This window comes from Callospermophilus lateralis, chromosome 3 (genome assembly GCF_048772815.1).
Source record: "Callospermophilus lateralis isolate mCalLat2 chromosome 3, mCalLat2.hap1, whole genome shotgun sequence".
In the NCBI taxonomy this organism is placed as follows: domain Eukaryota; kingdom Metazoa; phylum Chordata; class Mammalia; order Rodentia; family Sciuridae; genus Callospermophilus; species Callospermophilus lateralis.
Window position 1 is genome coordinate 32,650,496 of NC_135307.1, and position 12,602 is coordinate 32,663,097.

The following is a 12,602-nucleotide window of genomic DNA, read 5'->3' on the forward strand; positions in this document are numbered from 1 at the left end:
TGTGACAAAGGCAAAGGTGACTTTTAGGTGGGAAGAAGTGGGCTGTCCACTTTGGGGTTGTTTCCTGATCACCCTTCCCTCCCCAGCTCCATTTGGGCCATCAGCCTGGTGGGAGGGGCTGTGGAGATCTGAGCTCTCCTGGCTGTGGGTGGGGGATTTCTCTGCTGTGGTATCGCAGGTCCTGGCAGCCCTCTTGAAACCAGCCCAGGAGCAGCTCCTTCAAGCTGAAGATATGAATGCCCAAATTCTCACTCCAGTCCTCCTGAACTGGACACCAAGGCCCCTAAGACCATATTTTCTGAAGGGCCCCTGTAAGACAGACACTGGTTTCCTGGGTACTCTGTGTGAGGTTATTGGAGGAGGAGACACACCACACAGTTGTTTTTCCCAACCGAGACTTAAGGTGGTCAGAATTAGAGCCTGGAATTAGAGATCACTCAGGGATTTTTGCTTTTGGGTGCAAAAGCTGTGTGTTAGATGATAAGGAGATATGTGAGACAAAGTCAACTGTGGAGACCCAGGAAAGCTGGGCTTTCATTAGGGCTACTTGGGAGCAGTCTGCCCTCACCTTAGGTTTGTGCAGAAGTGGGTGACAGGGAGGTAAGCAGCTGCCTTTTCCCATGATCTTTATTAGTGTGACCTTCCCCCTGTCTATTAAATGTCGAGAGGCCCCTGGGTTATGAACTGTTATTCACTGATCATCAAGGATGCAAGAGCGAAAAGACCTATGGTCTCTGTCCTTGAGGGACTCCTATCTAAAGGGGACACAAACATGTGAACTTGTAACTACATGCTCAATAATACTTTGTTGAATGCTAGAGACTACTTAAAACAAAATTCAGGCTGGCAATTCTTAGAGTAAGCTAGGGTTTTTTTTTTCATATTTTTATTTGGTTTTTTTAAATGTACATGAGTGAATTCTTACATATTATGCGTACATGGAGTATAACTTATTCTAATTAAGATCCCATTCTTGTGGTTGTACATGATGTGGAATTTCACTAGTCATGAATTCATATATGAAAAAAGGAGAGTTATGTCCGATTCATTCTACTGTCTTTCCTATTCCCATCCTCCCTTCCTTTCCCTTCATTCCCCTTTGTCTAATCCAAGGAACCTCTATTCCTGCCAACCTTGTTATGCGTTAGCATCTGCATATCAGAGAGAACATTTGGCCTTTGGGTTTTGGGGGATTTATTTCATTAGCATGGTAGGCTCCAATTCCATTCATTTACCAGCAAATGCCACAATTTCTTTTTATGGCTGAGTACTATATATATACCAGAATATCCATTCATCTGTTAAAGGACGTGTTGGTTGGTTTCATAGCTTAGCTATTGTGAATTGAGCTCTACACATTGATGTGGCTGCGTCAAGATAGTATGCTGATTTTGAGTCCTTTGGGTGTATACAGAGAAGTGGGATAACTGGGTCAAATGGTTCCATTCAAAACTTTTGAGGAATCTCCATACTGCTTTGTAGAGTGGTTGCTCTAATTTGCAGTCCCACTATCAATGTATGAATATACCTTCCCCCGACCCCCACATCCTCACCAACATTTATTATTACTTATATCTTGATAATTGCCATTCTGACTGGAGTGAGATGGAATCTCGATAGTTATTTTATTATTATTATTATTATTATTATTATTATTATTATTATTGTAGTGGGGATTGAACCCAGGGGTGCTTAACCACTGAGTCACATCCCCAGCCCATTTTAAAGTTTTATTTAGAGACAGGGTCTTGCTGAGTTGCTTAGGGTCTCATTAAGTCACTGAAGCTGGCTTTGGACTCCTAATCCTCCTGCCTCAGCCTCCTGAGCCACTGGGATTACAGGCGTGTGTCACCCACCACACATGGCTCTTATGTAGTTTTAATTTGTATTTTTCTAATTGCTAGTGATGTTGAACATCTTTTATATATTTGTTGACTATTCATATTTTTTCTTCGGTGAAGTGCTTGTTCAATTCTTTTGCCATTTACTTATTGGTTATTAGTGGTTTTTGTTTGTTTGGTTTTTGGTGTTAAGTTTTTTGAGTTCTTTATAGAGATTAATACTGTATCTGAGGTGCAGGTAACACAGATTTTTCTCCCATTCTGTAGACTCTCTTCACATTGTGAATTGTTTCCTTTGCTGTGAAGAAGCTTTTTAGTTTGATTTCATCCCATTTATTGATTCTTGACTTTACTTCTTGTGAATAAGCTAGGTCTTATCCAGGTCACTGACCAAGTGTTTTGTGGATGAGAACCTCCCTTTCTTCTAGCAAGATGGTATTCTGGCTAAAAGACTTGGCTTCAACACTTGACCCATGTTCTTATTCCACACTTACTTGCCCATGTAAAAGCTCACAATTTTCTTGCTGAATGTCCCTGCTATCACCCCTACCCTGCTATCATTCTCACCTCTGAGCCTGAACAGAAGTGCTCTTTGTTCTTAGGTTCTTATCAGACACTTGCCATTCAAATGACTCTGGTGCCGGCCCTAAGAGGTAATGGGATGTTTCAGTGGATGATAAGGAACTCTAGATGGGGCCCTTATTCCTTGGCCTATACTCATGATCACACTTCCTAGGGTCTCGCCAACGACCCCCGCTGACGAGATGAGCTGGGTTTAAAGGAGCTGGCTACAACATTAAGCTAAGAAAACAGCAAAGAAATCATGCAACTCACAGACATGAGTTTCTCAGATCGAGGGCGGGACTGCTCTGCGACCTCAAGGGTCCTCTTCCATGCTGGAAGGCTAGAGAGCCTGCACCCGGAATCTCTTTATTTTTATAGGGGGAACATAGAAAGGAGTTTCGATGGAATGTTCTTTACCAAATAAGGCAGGGGATAAGGTTTCCAAGGGGGGTTGTCCAATCCCATTGGAAAACACCCAAGTCCAGTGCTAGAGCAAACTTCTTTGCCAAGCGAAGGTGCCACTTTCTTTCACAGTGCATGGTGTGTGGTGCCAGACCAACCAAACACCCCCCTTACTCAAGGCGGAGGGAGACAGGATGCTCACCTCATGGGCAGGGCAGCCTCCCACACCCGTTTCCCATTTCTCACTCTTCTACATTCCATTCCATTCCATTCCATTCCATTATTTTTTCACTTCTCTTCAATGGTGCAAAAGCATCAGCCAATTCTAGGCCTTGTCAGCTGTGTGAACTGCACCCCGAGCTGATCCTGCTGCTGCCTTCTTACTTGCTCACTCTCAGAAGAGCAGCCACAACTCCCCATGGCTTAGGGTATTGAAGGGGTTGGAGACTAGACAAGAAAGGGTGGAGCTTCCATGTCACACACCAGACATGTAGCCCTCCCATCAAAAGCTCTGGGTTTGGGTTCTCATTCCAGACAGTGCTCCAGAAGTTAAAGGCCAGATCCCAATGGCTAAGCAGCAGTTCCAGAAGGAGAAACTATGTACAGGTCTGAATAGACCAATGAGCCTATGGGTGGGTAAAGGAAGCAACTCCAACGCGTTCCCTTGTAACAAGAGGTTTTGGGTTGGAAATCACAGATTTCCTCTTTAAGTGGCACCTGGTAGAGTTATTATTTTTACTTTTAAAATACCTAATTAAAGGCAAAAATCAACTCATATGGCTAGGAGAGGAGATAGGAGAGAAGACACTCTAAGTATATATTTAAAATAAAAACTACTAACTCTGTTTTTTTTTTTTTTGTTTTTTTTTTTTTTTAGAGTTGGATTAAAGGCAGGAAGAGAGGTCAGAGCTTCTACAGGGAATTCTCTCTTTAGGTTCCCAGTGAATTTAAATAAAATTACCCCTTTCCTCTTCATTGTTTCACCAGCATTTATTGAGTCACTACCACATATAAGAATAAATCCTACTGCCTTGAATATCCATCTCCCCCTAACCCCTTTTATTTTGTGGAGCTATGGACTGAACCCAGGGCCTCACACATGCTACACAAGAGTTTATCACTGAGCTACATCTACAGCCCTTTTTAAAATTATATTTTTGAAACAGGCTGGCCTTGACTTTGTGATCCTCCTGCTACAGCCTTCAGATTAGCTGGGAATATAGGCATGCACCACCACTGTGCCTGGCTCCTCTTCCCCTTTATAACTATTTATCCTCCAGGCCACAGCTCCCTGAGATTTTTCTCCTTTGGTTAATGATAAGACTTTAAATGCAAACTCCCCCCAAATCCTCACACATATGGAGACACTAATAATTGTTCGATTTTCCTTGGAGGTCCCTTTTGGTATAGAAAGGAAGCCCAGGTGGAGAACAAAGGAAGTCAGAGGCTCCTGCAGTAAGTGGAATGGGGACTGTAAAGTGATCTCAGGGGATGATGGTGAGGTTCAGGAAGGGGAGGCTAGGAATCTCAGAGATCAATTCAGCTAACTTCTCAAGTGCTGAAGATGCACAAAGTTAAAGTCAGGCTTTCATCCTGCACATTCAATACCCAAAGCAGTTGTAATCCAGGCTAAGGAGAGGTCAAAAGTAGCCAGAGTAGTTTGAACCAGGTACAGTGAGAGCCCTCGACATTCCAGGACACAACTTTGCATGTCACACTGGGCTTTGGAATAGGACAGCTAGGGTTCATACCTTGTTATTCTACTTAGTTGAGTGACTTTGGATAATTTACTTAACTCCGCTGGGTCTCCAGTTCCTCGTCAGTAACATGGAGGTTATAATAACTACCTCATAAGGTGACATTTACAAACCAAATAAAGAGAGTAAAACACAGCTCTGGTACATGGCCATTGCAGATGTTTCCAATTATGGGCCTGGATTATTCTAGAGGGAGAAAAATAAGAAGTAAATGGCAGGGTTGGGGGCATGGATTATAAGGGATGGTTTGGGGTTGTGTAAAGAAGACTTAGAGGTTAGGAGGTGTGGAGGTGGAGTTAGTATGTGAAAGTCCCTACTCTGGTTCCCAAGATGTTTGGAATGGTGAAATGCACCAAAGTCTCAGTGACACTTAAGAATATTGTAGTTTATTTATAAACAACATGTGGCTAGATAAAGATATAGTCAGAGCCAGTGTCTGGATAGAGGGCTGGAAATGAACTGACTCTGCAGTCTGTCTGCCTCTGCTCTGGACTCAGTCCACTTGGTATACCATCCTATTCAGAGTGTGATCCACAGACCAGCTGCATAGTATCACCTTGGATCTTGTTAGGCAGAATCCTGGACCCTGCTCCAGACATACTGAATCAAAATCTACATTTTAACAAGATCCCCAGGTGATTAATGGGGACATTAAAGTTGCTGGAGGGGTGTGTGTGAAAACTGCTGAGAGTTTTAGACTCTTTACAGCAGGACAGAATACTGTCCCGTGAAGGAAGGAACCTGATTACATTCCAATTTTAATGAACTTTATACGTTAGTGGGCTTATCTTTGAATAAAATCTTTTATATAGACCAATAGCAGAAGGAAACCACATCATCAATATGCCTTTGATGTATCAAATATGTCTGGCCTTGGCACATGCATGAGCATACACACACACACACACACACACACACACACACACACACACAGTAACACCAGCAATATTCATCATAAGCTTTGATCACCAGACAGTTCCTACATCAGTAGAATCAATAGACATTCCCTAATGCAAAACTTCTATTAATAGTCTTATTTAAAATTTCCTATTGCCACCTGCAAGGAGATGCAGAAAATCAATTCAAGCAAACTCCAGCTGTCCTGAAAGGTCTCTGAGCAGTGAGCACCACAAGGACTGGGAATCAGGTTAAGAAGGCTTGTGCTCTGTCCAGCATGTCCATCACGCTTGTTGGACCTTTCACTGGTCTGTGCCTCAGTCTCACGTTTGCAAAGTGAGTAATTGACAGAGAGGGTTCTGACAAAGAGGGTTTCTGGCTTTCAGAAACATTCTCGGTTCTCTTTTCTCTTTTGCTTCAATCTTTTTCTAAAGAGACCTTGTATTCTTTTAATTAGAAACTTATGCAAATCTGGCAGGTTTCGGGCTAAACATAGGCTAGAACAGAGGGGCATAATGGCTCAAAAGGTAACTGTAGTTGCATGATGTAAAGGGAATGGAGAAAGATGAAGAATTTTACCCTTCTACATGTTCAATGCCAGCTCTGATGGCACCTTAAATTACCTCATGAGCCCCTGTGGATGAAGTATCAGTACCTTTCTTACTGCCATTGTGCCCGAGGGGCTACTGACATGTTTTTACCCTTTCTTCATTTCCTACAATTTTAGATGTTTCCATTAAGTACCAGTCTACAATGAACTTGTAACCATGCTTGATGGACAAATACAATTGTTTTTAATCTCCATCCCTTTATCCTCATGCGTATTAATTCATGCAAATAGATATCTGAACCAGGAAGGACCAATTCTGCTTGGGGTTAAGTAGTATCTTCTAAGAAACATTTTTAGAATATTGAAACTAAGCTAAGGACTGTGGAACAAGCCTGTAGTCCCAGCTCCTTGGGAGGCTGAAATAAGAGGATTGCTTGAGCCCAGGAGTTCAAGACCAGTCTGGGCCACTTAGTGAGGACCCCTCTCAAAACAAACAAACAGGGGCTGGGATTGGGGCTCAACATGGCTCAGCAGTAGAGCGTTCACCTAGCATGAGCGGGGCCCAGGTTCAATCCTCAGCACCACATAAAAATAAAGGTATTATGTTGTGTCCATCTACACCTAAAAATAAATAAATAAATATTTTTAAAAATAAAATAAAACTACAAGAGATCTTAAAGTAATTCAGTGATTCCCAAGTATCAGTTTATTTACAAGGATCAGAATTTCAGTTTCTAAAAAAAACAAAAACAAAAAACGCTGTTTCCTGGATCTATAGTCTTTCAAATGCTTCCTGGGTGACTCTGATACCCTTACAGATTTATGGCTCAACTTCACCCTTTCTAGGTGGAATAAAGGAAGGTGAATGAAGTTTGTCACAAGCTCAGGGTCCCACAGTTTAAGATGGCAGATCCAGGTTGAAGTTTGCTGTCAGAGGAAGCCTGCATTACTAAGCCCATGTTTGCATCAAAGAAACATTATTATAGGAAATGCTAGATCAAAAATAATCAAAATAAGCCAGGCATGGTGGTGCATGCTTGTAATCCCAGCAATTTGGGAGGCTGAAGTAGGAGGAGCACAAGTTTGAGGCCAGACACAGGAACTTAGCAAGACCCTGAGAAATTTAGTGAGATCCTGTCTCAAAATTAAAAATAAGAAGGGCTGGGGATGTGGCTCAGTAGCAAAGCATCCCTGGGTTCAATCCCAAGTACCAAAAAATAAAAATAAAAAAGGAATGTAAAACAAAAATTTAAGGAACATTTCAATAAAGTGGCCTTTACTTTATTTGAGTTCTTCCCTGAAAGATTGAAAGAACCAACATCTTCCAAACACCCTCTCCCACTCTCACCTCCATGTCCGAACTCACCCTGTACCTACAGCCTGGTGCTTTGAGGTCAGGGTGAGGGGAGGGACTAAGTGCTCTCTGTGATTTCACAATTTCAGTAGCTTCTAAATCTAGGAAAATAGTTTTCCTTATGAGCTGCCAGACCCCAATTAGGACTTAACAAAATAACAAAACAAAACATAAAACCAGACCAAACAATAGCTTTAGCTCAAGATTCCGCAGTTGACCTTAGAAGCCTTCCAGGCCCTCTCCTGTTGGAGACTGACCAGGCCCCAGTTCTTCCCTTGGGGTGTTTTCCTCCTTCCACATGAGTGGTCACTTTTATGGTGTGACTCTTAGACTTTTCTCTGAGCCCTGCTTTCTCCCAGCATATGCTCTCCTGGGGACCCCACCTCCCTCTTTTAATATTCTGGTGCTCAGGACACAATACCCCAAAATATGACAGCAGACCACACCATGCCATCCCACAATGGACCTCTTTGCCATGTTGTTTATTAGCTGGTTATTTTAAGAAACTGCAGATACAAGGTAGCTCTGAACAGCTGCCTTCTGTAAAAGGATTTCACATCTATAAAGGACATTTTCATTAATTGAAAGTACCTATACCAAAAAGAGGCTGCTCCTAGACATTTCTCTCTCTTACTTGCATAATGAAGTGACATTTACTCACCCCTGCTCCTTAAATTTCCTCCACTGCCCTGCAGAAGCCCCAAGCCCCTATTCCTTTCTGTCACTCAGGATGTTATATAAGTTCCAATGATCTAGCTCTTGGAGTCTCCTATTTTTTTTTTTTTTTTGTGGGACTCTCATGCATATGTAGATAATTAAAATGATTTTTCTCATATTAATTTGCCTTATGTCAATTTAATTCATAGCTCTGCCAAAGAAGCTAGAAGGGTGGAGGGAAGCCATTTCTCACCCCTGTAAAGTAACCCCGATCAGAACTCGGTTCCCTCCATCAATGTAGATCATATTCCTGTGCCTCCTTTTGGTCAGTGCTTCCGTAACGGCTCTCATCTGCTAAACTTGAAAATTAAAAGAAGGTTTCTAGTTAAGTAACCTGGAACTCCATTTTTGTTCTGTCTTATGTCAGATTAAGGACACAAAGAATTATTGCTAAATCTGTAGATGAGGAAATAAGCACATGTGAGTGGTGAAATCAGGACCAAAATGTCCACCTCAGATCATAAGGAAAGACTGAAATCAATGAGTAAATTTAATATTAATTTAAGAGAAATGAAATTTTGCATTAAGGTATAGAAGTTATAATACTATATTATTTCATTTATATGAATTTTGAAAAAAATTGTTTTTGCAGAACTAATCTCTGGGGCTAAAAAGTCAGAATTGAGTTGTTTTGGAGGCCTGGGTAGGAGATCAATTGGGATGACAGCATAAGAGAATTTTCTAACTTATAATTGGTATGTTGGTGCAAATATATTCATTTAACACCTGAGATCTATGTATTTATAGTACAGTTGTTCCCCTTTATTCAGGAAATATGTTCCAGGACTCACAGCAGATACCGGAAACTACAGATAGTACTGAACCCTACATAACTATGTTTTTTTCATATGATCTAGCTCTTGGAGTCTCCTATTTTTTTTGTGGGACTCTCATGTATATGTATATATATGATAAAGTTTAATTTATAAATTAGTCACAGTGAGACATTAACAACAATAACCAATAATAAAATATAGGAATTATTATAATATGCTATAATAAAATTATGTGAATATGGCCTTTCTCAAAATATCCTATGTACTTAGACTTTTTTGCTTAAAGGAAGCACTTTACTGTTTCTCTTTGGCAAATCTAAATTGCCAGAATAATTGCTATTGTGCTTTGGGATCATTGTTAAGTAAAATAAAGGCTTCTTGCATAAAAGCACTGTGATACCATGATAGTTGATCTGATAATTGAGATGGGTGGGAAATGTATACAGTATGGATACACTAGACAAAGAGGATGATTTACATCCTGGGTAGATGGGAACAGGACTGTGAGATTTTGTCACACTACTCAGAACAATGCACAATTTAAAACTTGTGAATTGTTTATTTTTGGAATTTTACATTCAATATTTTCAGACCACAGTTGATCACAGATAACTGAAATACCAGAGACTGAAATCATGGATGATTTTGTACAACCACAAAAATTGGATGTTATATTCCATGTATGTGTGATATGTCAAAATATATTCTTCTGTCATGTATTAACTAAAAATAAAAAATAATAAAAAAAGAAATTGTGAATGGTGGTGTTGTTGGTGGGGAACTAATGTACATGATTATCATTCAATAATACCATATAAAAATTTTAAGTCAATGGTATAACTATAAGACAGAGTCATATATATGCCCACTGTGAAATGATTGGGTGAAAAAAAAAATCAAAAGCTAGGCACCTGTGCAGTCCAAAAGGAGGGAGAAAATGAAGGCCTTTTTATGGTTTCAATGTGCCACATTGTTAGAGGGACAGTAATAGACTGAAAAAGAAGACTCAGAGCTGGCAAACCTATTAGGAGCAGAAAAGTGGAAGACACAAATAACATACAGGCTGGGAAAACAGATCATAAAGAGAGCTCAGATGGCTGTCTTTAAATATTTGCCACAATGTCGTATGGAAGAGAAGATGATCTTGCTCTAGACAAGGTCAAAGGCAGGTTGTGAATGGAAGCTACTGAAAGACAGATTCCAGCCCAGTGTAAGAGAGTCCCTTCCAATAAGTGGAACTACCTAAAAACCAGAATGGACTGTCTTAGACATAGGAATCCCTGGAAGTAGTCAAGCGGCAGCTAGAGAACCAACTGTTATGGATATCTTAAGGTTCCTGTGTGGAGAGCTATGGTTTCCTGACCATCTACTATGTGCACTCTGCTAAAACTGGGATACAGGGCTGGGGTTGTGGCTCAATGGTAGATCACTTGCCTAGCATGTGTGAGGCACTGGGTTCGATCCTCAGCATCACATATAAATAAATGAATAAAATAAAGATTCATCAACATCTAAAAAAATATTTAAAAAAACAACAACTGGGAGACAAAATGAATGATATCATTATTACTATTATTGTTCAATAATTAGCTTATACTAAAAAATGCTTACTGTCCCAGACACCAGCCAAAGCATTTACATACATGATCACATTTCATTTTTGTGGTAATACTCTGAGAATGCTACTGTTATAATCCCCATTTCCATAAACAAGGTAAACAACTCATAGTGTTGAAATTTAAAGTTGAACCTTGATAAAGGACGTGTGAGCTAGCGTGCGGCCATCACAGGAGGCCCACAGAGCAGAGTTCTCCTCCCTGCTGTGGTCTTCACCCTGCATCGACTCAGCAACAGCTGCCCCAGGAGGATTTGGGGGTGGGGCAGGTGAAACTTCCAGAAGGAACAGGATTTAAAGGACCAGGAAGGCTCTACCAATTTGGTGACTGTTCAGTCCTCATAGGATCTTCCTTGAAGGGCAACAACTTTGCTCTCCAGGTTGGCATTCACTAGCCAAATGTAACAACTGAGCAATTCCTATGTGGCTGATCCAAAGGGAGATATGCTGTTAAGTATGAATTATACACTGCGTTATGAAAAGAAGAAGGTAGGACATAGAGTTAATAGTTTTTATGTGGATTACATGCTAAAGTGGTAAGGGTTTAGATACACTGGGTGAAATAAAATATTTTAATAGTTTTAATGCGATACAATGTACCCATTTATAATGGACATTTCAATGACTTTTAAGATATTCACAGTTGTGCATTGATCATCACAGTCATTTTTTCAGTACCTCAACAAGAAACTCTTGCTTCCTTTGACTATCACTTCCCATTCCTTTCATCTCTTTGAACTCTTCCTCCAGGCAACCATTAATTTACCTTCTGTCTCTATAATTTACCTACTCTGGAAATTTTATATAAGTGGAATCATGCCACAAGTGATACTTTGTGACGCACTTCTTTCACTTAGCATAGTGTTTTCAAGGTTGGTTTTTAGCATGCACTGGTAACTCATTTCTTTTTTTTAAAATTAATTTTTAATTTATATATGACAGTGGAATGCATTACAATTCTTATTACAGAAAGAGCACAATTTTTCATATCTCTGGTTGTATACAAAATATATTCATACCAATTAGTGACTTTATACATGTATTTTGGATAATAATGTCCATCACATTCCACCATCATTACTAACCCCATGCCCCCTCCCTTCCCCTCCCACCCCTCTGCCCTATCTAGAGTTCATCTATTTCTCCCATGCTCCCCCATCCCTACCCCAGTATTAATCAGCCGCCTCCTTATATCAGAGAAAACATTCAGCATTTTGTTTTTTTGGGATTGGCTAACTTCACTTAGCATTATCTTCTCCAACTCCATCCATTTACCTGCAAATGCCATCGTTTTATTCTCTTTTTTTGCTGAGTAATATTCCATTGTGTATATATACCACATTTCTTTTATTGAGAATAATGTGTGAATATACCACATTTTAGTTATCCATTCATCATTTGATGGGCATTCAGGTTGTTTCCATTTGTCACCTTCTCCTTCTTCTCCTCTTCCTTCTCCTTCTCCTCCTTTTTTTCTTCTTCTCCTCCTCTTCCTCTTTTTCCCCCCCATTATTGGGGATTGAACCCTGGGCCTTGTGAGTGCTAGGCAAGTGCTCTACCACTGAGCTACATCCCTCACTCTATTTATTCTTTATTTTGAGTTAGGGTCTTGCTAAATTGCCCAGGCTGCCCTCAAATTTGTAATCTTCCTTGCTCAACCTCCTGAGTAGCTGGGATTGCAGGCATACACCACCACACCCAGCCTAGTGTGTAAGTTTTTGTGTGGACATATGGATTCAGGTTTCTTAGGCATATACTTAGAGTAGAATTGCTGGGTCATAAAGTTTCTATGATTAACTGTTTGAGGAACTGCCAAACTGTTTTCTCCAGCAGCTGCTAGGCCATATTGTGTTACCAACATCAGTGTATGAGGGCTTCATGTTCTCTACATCTTCAACAACCCTTGTTATCTGTCTGTCTGATGATAGCCATCCTAATGGCTGTGAAGTGGTGTTTCATCATAGTTTTGATTTGCATTTCTCTAATGGCTAATGATGTTGATCATGTTAATGTGTTTTTTGGCATTTGCATATCTTCTTTGGAGAAATGTGTGTTCAGATTCTTAGCCTGTTTTTAAATTGGATTGTCTTCTTGTTATTGTGTCGTAATAGACAGTCTTTTATCGGTTA